Here is a 17,576-nt window from a genome sequence, read left to right as displayed (position 1 = left end):
GTCATTATCATCTTATTCATTTTATCTTCATCCTTAACGTTATAATCACTATCTTCTCTTTTTGTCAACATTATCATCTTCATCTTTCCTACTTGTCATGGTCATCATCTTTGCTTTTTAATCATCATCAACATCATCCTTAACATTATAATCGTCGGCGTGAGTGGCACAGTCGGTAGAGTGCTGGCCTGTGTCCAAGGTTGCGGGTTCGATCCCGACCCAGGTCGATGACATTTAAGTGTGCTAAAATGCGACAGGCTCATGTCTGTAGATTTACTGGCATGTAAAAGAACTCATACGGGACAAAATTCAAACTTTACCGTTACTTTCATTTCTTTTTTGTCATCATCATTATCTTCTCCTTTTTCTTCTACTTCTTCTGTTTATCTTCGTCATTTTTTTCCTTTTTGTCATTATCATCTTATTCATTTTATCTTCATCCTTAACGTTATAATCACTATCTTCTCTTTTTGTCAACATTATCATCTTTCCTATTTGTCATGTTCATCATCTTTGTCTTTTTAATCATCATAATCGTCGGCCTGAGTGGCGCAGTCGGTAGAGTGCTGGCCTTCTGTGTCCGAGGTTGCGAGTTCGATCCCGACCCAGGTCGATGGCATTTAAATGTGCTAAAATGCGACAGGCTCTTGTCAGTAGATTTACTGGCATGTAAAAGAATTCATACGGGACAGAATTCCGTCATACCGGTTGCTGATACAACCCCGGCATTTGGGAGCGTCATTAAATAAAACATGATTTAAAAAAGTCATAATCATTATATCTTCTTTTCATCATCATTACCATCATCCTTTTCTATTTGTCATCAACTTTGTCTTTCTGTCATTAACAACATCATCTTTTTTATTTTATGTCCATCCCTATCATAACAACTATTACCGGTATCTTTTATTTTTATCATCATAATCATCTTCATCTTCTATTTGTCATCAACTTTGCCTTTTTGTCACCACCAAAATCATTTTTTTTTTCATTTTATGTCCATCCTTAACATCATAATCATTATCTTTTCTATCATAATCATCATCATCATTTTGTTTTGCCTCATCATCTTTGTATTTTACATTATCACCTTTTTTCCTTTTCTTTTCATCAGCCTTTAACATCATAATCATTATCTTTACTTTTTATAATCCTCTCTTTATTTGCCATCATCTTTTCCTTTTTGTCAACACCAACATCAAATCTTTCTTTTATAACTTCATCCTTTACCATCATAATGATTTTAATTTTTCATACTTCTGTCTAATATACATTTTAAATGTTACTTAGTGCAGGAATTTTAACTTGGATGCCTGGCCTACAAATTCATTGACTGGCTTTCTTGGACGGTAGATTACGTCACGTAGTATTTTAGTTGAAGTCGACGAGTATGTGTTGTGCCCGTTAAGGGATAACTAAAGATTTGATAAGAATTGAGCCTTTCACATCGTCCTTCAATTTATCACATGTCTGCTATGTTAAATCTTGCATTAGCTGACAGTGAGTTACCTACCAAAGGACTCAAAGTTACTATTTCTTACTTTGGTTAGCAAAGATTATATGCCTCAAGAAACAAATACATCACGAAACTGATGTTATTTGACAAGTAGTTGGGCAGGAACAAATAAAATTCCCAACTCTTAGGCTATCAGGGATGGAAATCCAATCGACAGGTTTTTTTTTTCACAAAGTTAAATTAAGAGTGTGGTAAAGTGTTATCAATGTCATCTAACTTAATGGAAATTTGATGATGAAACATTGGGAAGTCTGAGTTCTAAGATGAGTCGTCGAACAATCTCTACAAGATAAGCAACAGATAAGGTCACTCTAAATTTACAGGTTTGGCTTCTTTGCTTTTTAATTTAGTTATGCAAATTCTATTCTTTCTAAGGATCCCGTATATATGCAGAGAGGAAGAACTCTTCTCTTCCTTCCCCGGCTCTACATCTATGACATAATTCCAGCCATAGACAAATAACATATAAATACCTCCAACTCATTGCATACTTTCGAGAAACTATTGAAATTTATAAGCGAATGTTAAAGCCACTGGCAATAAAAATAGAAACTGCATCTCATATTACACAGCGCGATCGGTATTTCAGGTAACATCCATTAAACCAGCAATATTATTATTAGTAGTATTTTTCTTATTACTCGCAAAGGAGCGCGTAATGATTTCATACGAAATGTGGGTTTTGGTTTAATATTAAAGGGTACACGGAAAAACTATGAATTTCACAATTCCATTAAGGATGGTGTCATTATCTAATTAAATAGGTACTACAAACTTTAGTGTCGTTCTTATCAAAACTGGTAAAAAGGAGAATTATTATCATAACCACGAATGCAATCATCCTTTTCTTAATTTTAAAAAAGAACAGCAATAAATTTAGCAGTAATATACTGACTTGCATCATTATCTGACCTTTAACAGAAATGTGACATACATAGTTTTTCCCCTGTACCCTTCAAATGCATAGGCTATTAATACAGTGATTAACACTAAACCGAAAACCATTCACAAAATATTCCGTCTGCTACCGATCTGTTCAACAGTAATCTCACTAGAGATTTTGATTTATCTAGAGAAAATCAGAACTCGAGTGGGTGACTACTATACGATTAGAAAAAAAGTATATAAAGATTAGAAGAAATAAAGTACTCTAATACAATAAAATAGGTATTAACTGACTTACTGAAATTATATTTCAGTAATGTTAGCTTCACCAAAACGTTTCAATGGAGCCGCTATTTTTAGTTGACTATGCGGTAAACAAATGACAATTGCAAAGCAAGTTTTATGATAGCGTAAAGAATTTGCAGTTTGAAATGTTGGCAAACAAAGAAACCAATGCTAGGGAAGTGATAAACAAAAAAACAAATGTTAGGGAAGTGATAAAAATAAACAAATGTTAGGGAAGTGATAAAATTGTAGCGATAAACAGTCATGATTGGTTAAAACACATCCTTTCGTACCGTTTTATTGGTAAAAGTAGTATTACGTAGTAAAAATGTAATAGTCGCAATAACGGTCTGTGTTTAATAGTTTCAAATGTAACAGGATTGTTAACGTCTAATTGCTGACCAACTGAACAAATGTATATATGTGTAAAATTATCAATGTTATAAAACTGACAAACTCTGCAAATAATATGCATATAACAATAGACCCCTAATAGTTTGTTTATTTATTTAACCTGGCAGAGCTAAGGCCACCAGACCTTCTCTTCCGCTTAGCCAGACTCTTATTCAATATCTATTTAAAGCTGTAAGTTTGGCAAGACTTATAACCAGTTTCTTCCCATCAGTACCATCGGAACACAGCAAGCACACTCATAAAGCGTCAAACTAAGGAACTTATATGAGAATACACCTTGGCATACCTAGACCTCCGATTTTTAGGCTTGTTGAAACATACGTTCTTTAATGCACCTAGTGTTAGGCAATACCATCGCTCGAGAGTTTCTCGTGTTGCATACAATTAACGATGTTTACATACAATTTTTAAACCTATCCTATTCGAGCCTAAAATCCGACGTCTAAATTAATAAGAGTTAATCCCCTTGAATACGACTGCTCAAAAACAGTACTCGTGGTTACTGTAATACCTCATGTTAGTTTGTTTTTTAGGAGAAAATGCTGGGTAACTTTCGGCACAGGACCCTGGATTCATTTCGCTGGTATTATCACCTTCACATCTTTCAGACTCTAGATTAACACAGCACTTGATAAAACGTCGTACAAAATAAACCACTAAAATTAATTTATTTTCACTTGACGATATGTGTCAGAGGAAGAACAATTTGTATACATCTGAAGTTTGATTAGTGTAATGTGTAGCTAATCGGCGATGTATGCAATGGAGAGGAGAAGGAACTGGTCACCCTACCCCAATATCTCCTGGCCTAGTTGCCTCATGAGTGATGCCTCGTTAGTGTCACTTGTGGGGTCCAGACCTGTCTTCGGACAGTTGACTAAACAACAACGTAACTGACCAATTAAGTAACGATTTCGCTAGACTGAAACTGGAAGGTAACGTTCTGCAGCGTTGCTAAATTTTGCATTCAACTATTGCAGCCCATTCTTTTTTGTAGTGCTATAACGTCTTCGCGAATCAAGCGGCGACATTTTTTTTTGTATGCCTTTTTTGTACACTTGTAACAATGCATCAGTGCTGTTATGGTTGATGACTTGACCAGATGTTCAGAGTAAGTTATTGTTATTCCTTGGGCTACAGTTGTAACCCACGCGAATAAACCCGTAACCAGTGTTGCCAACTCAGAATTCCATTTACCGCTGAACAAGCTTAAAAAAACCGCTACACTGTAGTTGAAAAACTCCAGATTTCTTTTAAACAACACTTCCAAAATTTGAAATACAAACTATACAGTTTTAGAAACTGAACAGTGTTGCCAATTCAACGGTTTTCCCGCTAGATCTAGCGTTTTTCGGCGTTAGTTTAGCGGGTAAAATTTATGAAATTTGCATTGCTGATATAGGGATTTAGCGGGTAGTTTTAGCATTCACAGCGGCAAAATAATATAATTTTACATTGACAATATATCAATTTAGCGATTTCTGCACGGCATCACAGCGGATTTTTAAGAATCGAGTTGGAAACACTGAAACTGAAGAATTTTATAAAAATGTGGACTAAATTATGGAAAGTGTGTATCACTTTGTAGCTCAATGTTCTATGCAAAATCATATGGACATTTAAACCTGAATATTTTGCATTCGATATATTATCACCTTACACCACTTACACCGAGTTTTCCAACTATCATCGGCAACTTCTTCCACCCAATCTTTCAACACATTATGGTTTTTTCACACATTTCTAAACTTTAGTACGTATGGAATTTTACGCGGCATATTTCTTCAAAATTGACTGAAGTAGCTCAAGAATACTCTGGACACTTCGGAAACAATCACATTCATCATAATATAAGTTATCATAAATGAAAATAATAATTCAGTTCATTATCCGCTTTTTATGGTTAAATAAATCAATTTATTTACAAAAAAATGCATACATGATTAGACTAAGAGTTTAACGAATGTGGCATACCTTATTTGTACAACAACAATGGATGAGGCAAGAAATGGACGTGGTTGTACCAAATCGAGTTAACATAAAACGTTGCTATGTTATACTCGCACAATGAAAAATTGTGATAATACCATATTAAACTCTGGTTTATGATTAACTAACATTGTTGTCCGCAAATTCATATAAAAACAATATAATATCTTTACAGAAAAGAAAAAAACTTAAGAATATCGTCTACTTCTGCTGGAATCATAAAAAAACGCCAAATAAATAGCTAGCCGCTGACGGTAAAATTCTGTAACTGACCGTAGTCCTAAAAACACCAGATTTAACTACAAAACCTTTGACTTGGCAACACTGCCCGTAACTTTATTTTCAAAGCAAGTTCTCATAAATGTCATGTTTTAGCGAATCAAGCGGCGATATTTTCCTTTTGTATACCTCTCCGGCACATTTGTAACAATGCATCAGTGATGTTATACTTCATGACTTCACCAGATGTTCAGAGTGAGAGCGATTATTATTCCTTGGACTGCAGTTGTAGCCCACAACGATTAAACCAGCAACTTTATTTTCGAAGCATCTTCTCACAAATTTCATGTTTTAATTCCTAAACATTGTATGAGTCATTAAAATAAATAAGTTATGACTGACAGACAAATTCAGCAGTGGTTGGCTGAATGTGATGAACAAATTTTATAGCAGATTAAAATAAAGGCAAAAATTGTACAGACGGTGACAAATTATTAGACTAAATTAATTATATGTGCAACAAAGCTGTATTTATCGGCAGAAATGATGAACAAAAATGTATTTTGCACAGAAATAATGAACAGAAAATTGAGTCTGGAGGTTACTAATATTTTGTGAACATTCACTTATTCTTTATTAACACGATGATTTTGTCAGGGATGCTGGAAACCAAAGTTTGACACTTTCTTTGAATATCAGCATCATTTAGCCAGATATCAGACAGTGCTTAAATGAGTCCATGTTTTGTTGTAAGCCTCTTTTTGTTCACTTTCTTCTTCAGTATAGATCACAGATTTTCAATTTCGTTTACGTCCGGTCTTCTTGCAGGCCATAGGAGAACAGACTGTTGAATATCTTCTGCAGTATATAATTAAAACACCAGTAGCATCAACACAGCCAGACAAAATATACTTAACCATTGGAAAAATATACCAGAAGATGTAAACAATCATATTTACAATAATAGAGACTCTGTGAATTATACTGATAGTTGATATGACGAATTATATTGTGTTTTCAAGAAAAACGTTTTAGTCTAATAATTTGTCTACGTCTGTAATGGGCTACAATAGTAGTCCACGCGAGAAATAACGCGATTATTATAAACGTGAGCGCTGAAATGTTAATTTTCTCGAAAAACTTAAAAAATCTCAAAATGTTATTAGTCGTGCCAAAAACATTGTTTAAACATTTTCTGGCACTTAATAACCTGATCTGTATCTCGTTTGAATTAATGGGCACAGTTCATGTATTTCCGGACGATTTACACTATAGTCGCTTTGCCATGAAACAAAATATAAATAAAAGCAATCAATCGACGCCTTTCAGCGGATTTCCTGTTCGAAGCCTGTTTTCTCATGCAGATAGGTGGGCTGACCCTATTTTCGCTTTCCGCACCGCCTGACAACTTAATTATCTCGTCCGGAACAGCGCGAATGTTATTGATCGGAATCTTATCTGCATTTGTTGTGAAGCAGAGTACACAGATAGGGTCACAGCTTGCCAGGCCTTTATCTGCTTTTAAGTGGGTGATCCAGTTACTGCACAATACCTCGACTAATAACAGGTGTGCGTGCGTTTACTCTATACCTTTGTTTAACCTCACGACAGCTATTCCACTGTGATGACAACCGTCACGGTGCAATGTACAGCTCTTTCTTTTTACATTATCCTCACTTCGAATCCTGTTCTCAACCATGGTGGTCACTGCACAAGGAGATCGGGCAACGATATCACAACTGATTCCGTGGAACGATAACATCAAACAGAAGTTTAATGGTATAATTCATAGAGTTGATTTACAAATTTTGTATTCTGGAAATGGCTTTCAGACCTTGAAACATAGATTTCACCCGGACAGAAAGGAGTCCGTAACGAAATATGAGCAATAAGAATAAATAAATTTAAATTTACAATTTTTTCAATTTTTTTTATGAAAACCATACATAACTTTTTAAATTTAATACTGGAACTATTAGAATTGACAAGATTAGGATATTTAGATATAAATTTATTATATATTCTTGTGCCTAAATTACTACTATGATTAAATACTGTCGAAGTGTTGCAGTTTGGTTCAGTCAATCTTAAATAATTCATACCTTTTGTTTCATAGGTATGAGAATACAATTCAAAATTATTTCGATTTTTATGTATGAATTTTATTAATACAATATTATAAATTTGCCTTATTTTAAGAAGATTAAAGTCTAAAAACATTTTTGAGATGGAAAATCAATAGGTTTATGAAGACATATTTTAATTATTTTCTTCTGTAATAAATAAAGTGGATTAAAATAGGATTTATGTAAGCTACCCTATCCTATAATCCATAAGTAATTACCGATTGAAATAAAGTTAAGTATATTGTGCGTAATAAACTTAGTGACATGTAATTCCGCGTTAAAACGAAGTAATATATTATTTTACGTAATTTATTACAAAGGTAATTAAGTGTTGGTTCCATTTTAAATTATTGTCGAAAATTATGTCTAAATACTTAACTTCAGAGGACTTCTTAGTAATTGGACATTTACACTGTATAAGGCAGGGTTACAGAACTGGCGAGAGAGGGGTGGAAAGCGTGGGGAAAGCGTTGGTTCCCCGTCCAGAGTCCACCGGCGTTGAATGACGTCATTGTGACCCGTACGCAATCACAACACAGACACTAAATACAAATCCCCTCTCCTACCAAGTCATTGACGCGGGGGTAGAAGGAAGGGATGCGTGACGTAACGCCACAATTGTCGCCCTGTTCTGCAAGCCTGGTATAAGGCAACGATTACAGTTATGTAATTTAATACTTAATATAGATGAAAGCCTAGTTATCATATTTTGCAGAATATTGTTATTAGTTAATTTCAGACAACTTTCACAGCTTATTTTCAATTTCTTTTTTTCTTTTCTCGCTTTTCTATTTCGTTTCTGTTTTTAATAAGGGTATATTTCGTTTTCACTGTTTAAGTTTTATAAATTATGTAAATTATATGTCTTGAACATTGTAATTGGGCTTTGCCTGTTATGTTCATAAACAAATAAGTAAATAAACAAATAAATAAAGCCAATAAACTGTTGTTTCTGAAACTCATTTTACACTTATCAGCACGTTAAATCGTAGGTAACTCTATATGTACAAGTAACTGTTTTTCCAGAAACCGTTCATCAGTCATTCGTAACTCATAGAGAACTACAAAGAATTGTTTCCTATTCTTTGGAAATATAACAAGAAAGTTGTAACTAAGACGTAGCATAGAGATTCTGAAAATCAAATTCCTTTTCGGCTGATGGTTATGAGAAGAATATGTATGCATGCGCAAAGTACATCGTATTTTACTGTGCTGTCAGTCTCTGTAGAAGGAGGGGAAATGCGTTATTGTGCTGAGGAATGCTGAGCGACCGCCTGTAACGAATTTTATAGTCAAGTCGTCTCGAATTTCTTGTGCCATGTCGAGCCTTGAACAATACGGAGACGTCAAAAGGTTCAGCACCGCTGGTGGATGCAGCGAATTCCAAAGCGAGCAATATGGCGGCAATTTTCAAAGCAACGAAGAACAAAAACAATAATAGGCCCCTAGTAGTAATAATAATTCCTTACTGAGTGAAAGTGAAGAGAAGAAGCTCGCTTCGAGTTAAAAAAAATGCTCCATGACAAACACGCGTGCGACCTGACAGAACTTCACGTCTATAGAAATGCATAGAACACATGGTTGACAAATGGATTTTTCTAGTAGGGCTGTATATGGCTTCATTTATGTTATTTATTATCAGACGTTACCAACCGAAAATTGTAAATGGAACGGAATAAATTTATACAGACATTACCAACCGAAAATTATAGATGGAAAAGAATAAATTTATGCAGGAAATTTAAAAAAAAAATCAATAGATAACATTCCGCACATACCAATACGGAAATTCTAGTAATTAGTCTAAATTGAAGCTTAATAGCCCTAATGAGGAAATAATATGTCGCCAAAATATCCCCTAGATGAATGGTGAATTTGCAAAACGACTTAAGTCCCTATAAGTAGTTTTGAGAAAATTATAGAAAACTGTTTTGACCTCGCTGAACCATATATTGTTACAATATAATTTTTTATATGTAAGAGATATACAGGGACATCATTTTATTTTTACTAACATTTTTAATATTAACTTGCCTAACCCTCTGGATCAACACCGTTTCCTACCCCCTTCCACGACTGGAGTTCGATGATACGGCGTAATATACAAACAAATCACTTTACTAGGTATAGGAGGGAAGAAAAGTAGTTCATCTATTTACGTAAACTAGGAAATATCACACATTTGAGTTTGATCATTTTCATTAGGTTTTTGTTTAATCAAAATACAGTACAGTATTAACAATGAGTGTTTTTACTCATGAACCGAGCTGTCCATGTGGACGTATTCATTATGCAGTGTATATTATACTGTCTACAGCACATTGGCGTACAATATAGAGAATGAAGTTAAATTGAAAAATAGTCATAATATGGATATTTAAACACATTTTTAAAATGGTGGCCGTTCATTTCGATACAGGCTTCAGTTATAATTTGCATATTATCGCACTATAGACTATTGTACCTAATTCCAATTACCAGTTTCGTTCTTCGTTCTAGTAACTCATGTTGAAATAATTCTGTACCTACTCTATAAAAGAGTATCTTACGTACTGTAAATTCAATCTTCACTTCTGCCCGATCCGAAAAGATAAAATTACTCAGACATACTATCTACTGTCCGTCCAAGTGGTTATGTCGTAGGGTCGTAGAAAGGGAAGAAATCACGTGACAGTTAATTACTCAACGAGGCCCTTTTATTTAAGTTATTTTAAACAATTGTATAATATTACGTAGATGTCCAATTCCTAACAGAAATTAATGTTCTCAGAAAAGAGCTAAGACAGTCCAGCCACTAGCTGGCGAATAATAGCTGGTGGGGGAAACCGGGATACGACGTAGTCTAATGGACGACAGTACCTGTAAGGGAATGATTCAATATTGAAAGCTCTTTCGTCACTGGAAAACGCGAACATATTTTTGGAACGTACTGTTTACTATGACCGTAAGGCTACTATGACTGTATGCAGTCTTGGATCTGTGTGGAGGACGGTTGAACTTCATTAGTAGAAGGGGTGGGAGTGAAGTACATTCAAAAACTCAGGTACAATAAAAATTGAAGTAAAAATAAAATGATGTCGCTGTATTAAAAAAATTTTAGTATAAAAATTCATACTTTTGTACTCTTCTTCAGTTCGTAAAAAATTTTATTATCTTCAGGACTTTGTTCTGCAAATTAACTTCAATCCTGCGTCATAATTATAATGTTATTGACACATAAACATGTTTAACTAAAAGTATTTATACCAAAGTCATAAAATAACGTTATTACAATTATTGAACATAATTTTGAACAATTTGCTAATCACAAGAGCACACACCTCTGATGGAGAAAAGTATGATGTTGAAGGAATGTTTCTGAGCATTTATTGCCATTAAGAATTTGATCAGTGTGTTGTTCTTATTTTGTCCCAGATAACTGTCGCAAAACAACCACAATACTTAGTATACTGGATGGACACAGTTATTGAAGTAGTGTGCAGGAGAAAATTACATACCTCCTTAATACTTTTCTTGGCCTGTCCCTCATGGTAGAACAAAAGGACATTTCACTAGTTTTAATGTTGTGCACAGAGAAAGCTGGGACGGTAAACTGGCGATAGCAGTACATATCCTGAACTGGTGTTTAGGCAAGCATACATTTTTCATGTAGTCAAATGTGATAGCAAGAAAGTCCTCTCTCTCAATGCTTAACTTTGATCCATTCTGCAATACTTTTTTACTCAGCTACAAGTTTAGCACGATTACTGAGCATATTGCTTTTCATTTTCATGCTCTGTTCTTGAAACGTAATAAATTTTCACAACTAAAGAATTACCAATGACAATAGACAAAAAAACATTTTGTCAGCTGATTGTATGATTAAAATTATATATTATGTAAGTTTCTTCAGTACCTACTTGACAGGCAAAACAACTTAAGTCCAAGACTAAAGTCGTTTTACCCCTTGACCAAATATTCTGCTGCTAAGAAAAGCTGTACAAAAGTCATAGATTAAAGTCATTCTGCTACTAAACGATGCTCCTTGTACACAGTAACATAATCATGCTCTCAACTCAGAACCCCCAAAATGTGGACTTAAGTCGTTTTGCAAATTCACCATTCATATATTCATTGTCAACAAAATATATATGATATTACCATAGGTAGGCCTAATATCACAAGAGGTTTTCATTTCGTCGAATCTTTCGTGAATTTAGCCTATTCAAATGGAATGAAATCTACGCGTTATATTTAATAAGACTTTCGCGAACAATATTGGGGACCACATTCGTCCCGTTTTTCACGAGATAGTCCTGCTTTTCTAAAGAGTCTCTGTGTCCCGAATTTATTCCAACTGATCTGCTTTTTAAGTATCCGTCCTGAAATAGAACTATGGATTGCAAATTTTAATTCGTTCTTAAATATAATCTTGTACCTAGAACTACAAATAGAAATATTTGGGGCTAAGAGGGAAGAAGTTACAGGAGAATGGAGAAAGTTACACAACACAAAATTGCACGCATTGTATTCTTCACCTGACATAAGTAGGGACATTAAATCCAGACGTTTGAGATGGGCAGGGCATGTAGCACGTATGGGCGAATCCAGAAATGCATATAGAGTGTTAGTTGGGAGGCCGGAGGGAAAAAGACCTTTGGGAAGGCCGAGACGTAGATGGGAAGATAATATTAAAATGGATTTGAGAGAGGTGGGATATGACAGAGACTAGAGTAATCTTGCTCAGGATAGGGACTGATGGCGGGCTTATGTGAGGACGGCAATGATTTATACTTTATTAAAGGTAGAATTTATGTTAATATGTGCGTACTGTCTTGCCTAAAACGAAACATAGGCTATGTGGTAATTTATTATCGAGTTTCTTAATAACACTTCTTTTTTACAAAATATTCCAGGGTTTTTAAAGTAAAAATTCGGAATTGTCGCAGTTAAACAATTAAGTCCTACGCAACCGTACGTCAAATACATAATTAATAAAATAACAAGAGTAACGCATACTATTATTGAGAATTTATCTCCTAGTATGGCGTATTACAGTCGTAAAAAAGAAAATATTTATATAGGAAAACTATTAGAGTCATCCAGTGTTAATACTAAAGAGGGATGGTCGATTTTAAGGACTATATATCTCTCTCAGCGCAGTTTAGGGGTGATCAAGTGCGCGCACATTTTGTTGCTAATATAATGACATTTGGTTATCATAGAAATGTGGCGCGGTGCACAAAGTGCTTTTGTAATTGAAATGTTTTACAAAAACCGACAGTTTTGAGGCTAATAGGCGCGAGTTTCGTCGTTTTAGTTTATAGCGCCATGATCTCGTCTCATCTGCTCATGCGACTCTCACTTTGAGAGAGAAACTGAGGTTAAGGATGTTTGAGAATAAGGTGCTTAGGAAAATATTTGGGGCTAAGAGGGATGAAGTTACAGGATAATGGAGAAAGTTACACAATTTAGAACTGCATGCATTGTATTCTTCACCTGACCTAATTAAGAACATTAAATCCAGACATTTGAGATGGGAAGGGCATGTAGCACGAATGGGCGAATCCAGAAATGCATATAGTGTGTTATTTGGGAGGCCAGAGGGATAAAGACCTTTGGGGAGGCCGAAACGTAGATGGGAGGATAATGTTAAAATGGATTTGAGGGAGGTGGGATATGATTGTAGGGACTGGATTAATATTACTCAGAATAGGAACCTAAGGCGGGCTTATGTGAGGGCGGCAATGAATCTCCGGATTCTCTAAAAGCCATTTGTAAGTAAGTGCATCATCAGCAACAAGACAAAAATAACAATCAAATCAATATATTACAGTGATAGATGGGTCTGATTGCTTACAATTCAACGGATTCTAGCACACCATTTGTGAATCGGGAAATTAGTTTCAATGAATGCCATCTCTTTTTCTTAGTCTTATTGACACTGAAAACTGTGTCTTCTACCTCCATCCATACTCTGCACGTGCGGCTTGACTCGCCAATATTTTGTATTCCAGTTTTCAGTAGTGTTCATGCTAGAGTAGTAGCTAGATCAGAACTGGTTTGCAATAGTGCCAATATCTCAGAGGAATGAATGACTTCCTCTATGTGTGTGTGTGTGTTTTGTATATAACTTACTAGGCCATCGGTCCCTATCCTGTGCAAGATTAATCCACTCTTTATTATCATATTCCACCTCCCTCAAATCCATTTTAATATTATCCTCCCATCTACGTCTCGGCCTCCTCAAAGGTCTTTTTCTCTCCGGTCTCCCAACTAACACTCTATATGCATTTATGGATTCGCCCATACGTTCTATATGCCCTGCCCATCTCAAATGTCTGGATTTAATGTTCCTAATTATGTCAGGTGAAGAATATAATGCGTGCAGTTCTGCGTTGTTTAACTTTCTCCATTCTCCTGTAACTTCATCCCTCTTAGCCCCAGATATTTTCCTAAGAACCTTATTCTCAAATACCTTTAATCTCTGTTCCTCCCTCAAAGTGAGAGTCCAAGTTTCACAACCTATACAGAACAACCGGTAATATAACTGCTTTATAAATTCTAACTTTCAGATTTTTTGACAGCAGACTACCCATATATGACAAAAAGCTTCTCAACCGAATAATAACAGGCATTTCCCATATTTATTTTGCATTTAATTTCCTCCCGAGTGTCATTTATATTTGTTACTGTTACTTCAAGATATTTGAATTTTTCCACCTGTTCGAAGGATAAATCTCCAATTTCTATGTTTCCATTTCATACAATATTCTGGTCACGAGACACAAGCATATACTTTGTCTTTTCAGGATTTACTTCCAAACCTATCTCTTTACTTGCTTCAAGTAAAATTTCCATGTATTCTCTAATCGTTTGTGGATTTTCTCCTAACACATTCACGTCATCCGCATAGACAAGAAGCTGATATGAAGTAGGTACTGGCTGTAATCGAAATTCAAAACGTGACGGCATTAATGAAATAGATTGTAAATGAGCGAAATAGTGTAAACTACTGTGTGTATTAGTTAAAATTATTACATCACATGGCTAGCGAACAAAACACAAATGGAATAAAATGTCACAGTGAGACACACAAATAAATCTTAAAACGGAATGCAATTGCCCTTAAACAAAAAATTATCTAATGCGTTGTGAGCGACATTTTCGTTTGAAAATTTACTACGGCAACATCCCAGGGGATCTCGTAAAGAAATAAAAAAAATATACAATAGGAATTGCCTCATTGAATACACTGCAAGTAATTTTACTGCTGAATTGGTAAATGACTCTGCCTTGACAGTGATTGAGGGATTTCCCTTGTTCACCGCCCAATAATTCATTGTCAGCAGACCAGAAAACTGTACTGCATTGTCCTCCCAACATCGGACCGACTGTTTCTTTTTTTTTCCGACTACGAACGAATGTCAAGTTGATGTACTACGACGTTCGCAAAACATGTCGCGATTTTAAATAAACTTCGACATGCGATACAAAGGCCACAGAAGCACATAATGACATACTATAGCCAGCCAGCTTTAAATAGATCAAATTGTCTCAGGGTCGCGTCCGCATCACAAACGATATTGACCTCATTTACGGCTTCAATTGTTATTATTTCTCCTCAAAGTAGGAATACCTACACAGATGGAGTTATCCCAATTATAGTAACAAAAATAACATCAATAACAACACTATTATTATTATTATTATTATTATTATTATTATTGAATAATTATTGTTGTGCGTATTAGACAAGTTACGAAACAAAAAGAACATATTATACCAAATGAAGTATCATAGCTGTAACATCTATTTTCTTATTCTACAAGGTGAGTAAAAATATGGAACAACGCTTGTAGTTTTTTTTTTTTTTTTTTTTTTTTTTTAGAAATAAGTTCTATGTATAAAAGTTATAGGGGGCGAAAAAGGAATATTTTGAACATGTTTTCAAAAACTAAGTTGTTTATTTTTTTTACTTATAAAGGGGGACCTACGTCAAGAGTCTTGTTTAAATACAGGGACATCATTTTATTTTTACTTCAATTTTTATTGTACCTGAGTTTTTGAATGTACTTCACTCCCACCCCTTCTACTAAGGAAGTTGCAACTCCACACAGAACCAAGACCTCAGATAGTAAGCAGTACTGAGTTACTGAGTATAGTACGTTCCAGAAATATGTTCGCGTTTTCCAGTGACGAAAGAGCTTTCAATATTGAATAATATTTTCGCACAGGTACTGTCCGTTTGCCTACGTCGCATCCCGATTTCCCCCACCTGCTTCTGCTCGCCCCTCTGTAATAGCTGGCTGTCTTAGCTCTTTTCTGAAAACATTAATTTCTGTTAGGAATTGGACGTTTACGTAATATTATACAGCTGTTTAATTTAACTTAAATAAAAGGGCCTCGTTAAGTAATTAACTGCCACGTGATTTCCTCCCTTTCTACAATCCTGCGGCATAACCACTTGGATGGACAGTAGATAGCATGTCTGAGTAATTTTATATTTTCGGGTCGGGCAGAAGTGAAGATTGAATTTACAGTACGTAGAGTAGGTACAGAATTATTTCAACATGAATTACTAGTACGAAGGACGAAACTGGCAATTGGAATTAGATGCAATAGTCTATAGTGCGATAATATGCACAAAAGAACTGAAGCCTGTATCGAAATGAACGGCCACCATTTTCAAAATTGTGTTTAAATATTCATGTTATGATTATTTTTCAATTTAATTTCTTTCGCTATATTGTACGCTAATGTGCTGTAGACAGTATAATATACACTGCATAATGAATACGTTCTCATGGATAACTCACTTCGTGAGTAAAAACACTTATTCTTAATACAGTACTGTACTTTGATTAAAGAAAAACCTAATAAAAATTATCAAACTCAAAATCGCGATATTTCCTAGTTTACGTAAATGGATGAACTACTTTCTTCCTTCCTATACCTAGTAGAGTGATTTGTGTTTTACGCCAGTATCATTGAACTCCAGTCTTGGAGGGGGGAGCAAGCGGTGTTTCCGGTTCTCTAAAGGTATAGACAGGTTAATATTAAAAATGTTAGTAAAAATAAAATGATGTCCCTGTACATTGGATAAAAAATAAAAATAAGATGAAGATAGCCTATTGTGTCCCATGAAGGGCAAAGGCCTCCTTAAATAACTTCCTGTCTATGCACAAATGTCTCTCGAGTAGTTTCCACTTTCTTCTGTCTCTTGCCTCTCTGGACCATTGTTGACCTGCTTGTTCTTTGAAGAAGTCTGCCCATCTGCGCCGAGGTCTGCCCTGAAGCCTCCTTCCTATGCGGGGGTCCCACGTGGTAGCCGGTATGTCCATCTGTCGCCTGGTAGTCTGGCCACGTGTTCACCCCATTTCCATTTGGATGTAATGGCTGCATGTGTGATGTCCTGTGTATCTGCCAGTTAGTACAGTGTCGCATTTGGGATTTTCTCCTTCAGTGATACGCCCATAATTTTGGGCATAATTTTTCTTTGATACGTTTGTAGTTTGATCCTGTGTTTCCCTGTTAGAGATCATGTTTGGCACCCATAAAGTAATACAGGATAAACACAGGTGTCCAGTGCCTGTATTTTAGTTTTTCTGCTTAAGGTTTTGTCAAGCAGAATGAATTTAAGGGCCCAAAATGCCTTCCAGGACAGGGAGATCCTTCTATTTATTTCCTTTTCTGTTCTGTCCTTGAAAGAGATTAGTTGTCCCAGATAAGTGTATTCATCCGGATAAATAGCAATAAAGAGAACGGCAGTAGGGGAAGTTATCCCCACCCACATGAAATGTGCATTCGACACAACAGTCGCCTATCACGTAGAGTGTCTGGTGAACTAGTAGGGAAAAATTGGAAGAGGTGGTGGGCGGAACTTCTACGTTCTGCTTAATAGGATTTTCCCAATATTTTAATGGCTTCATTTATTTGTCCGTTTTTGGATTCTTCAGGTCTCAAAACGTACAAAATCATTTTTATTTTATCATTTATAAGCAATTATTTTGGAGTAAACTAGTGAAGTGCTTTGTGTGGAGTGTGGCATCATGAGGCAGAAACATGGGCAATACGACGAAGTGAAAAGAAACGATTGGAAGCATTCGAAATGTGGACATAGAGAAGAATATGGAACTTGTGAAGAGGATAGACAGAATAAG

General features: G+C 35.4%; 1 protein-coding gene across 1 annotated transcript in view; it reads left to right on the top strand.

Annotated features, from left to right (window-relative positions):
* The window catches only part of LOC138703448 (serine protease inhibitor 88Ea-like), a 128,858-nt gene that overhangs the window by 491 nt on the left and 110,791 nt on the right, over positions 1-17,576 (top strand). The window lies entirely within an intron of this gene.

The sequence above is a fragment of the Periplaneta americana genome, chromosome 7 (genome assembly GCF_040183065.1).
Source record: "Periplaneta americana isolate PAMFEO1 chromosome 7, P.americana_PAMFEO1_priV1, whole genome shotgun sequence".
In the NCBI taxonomy this organism is placed as follows: Eukaryota; Metazoa; Arthropoda; class Insecta; order Blattodea; family Blattidae; genus Periplaneta; species Periplaneta americana.
The sequence above is the reverse complement of the archived record's forward strand: the minus strand, read 5'-3'. Positions and strand labels throughout refer to the sequence as shown.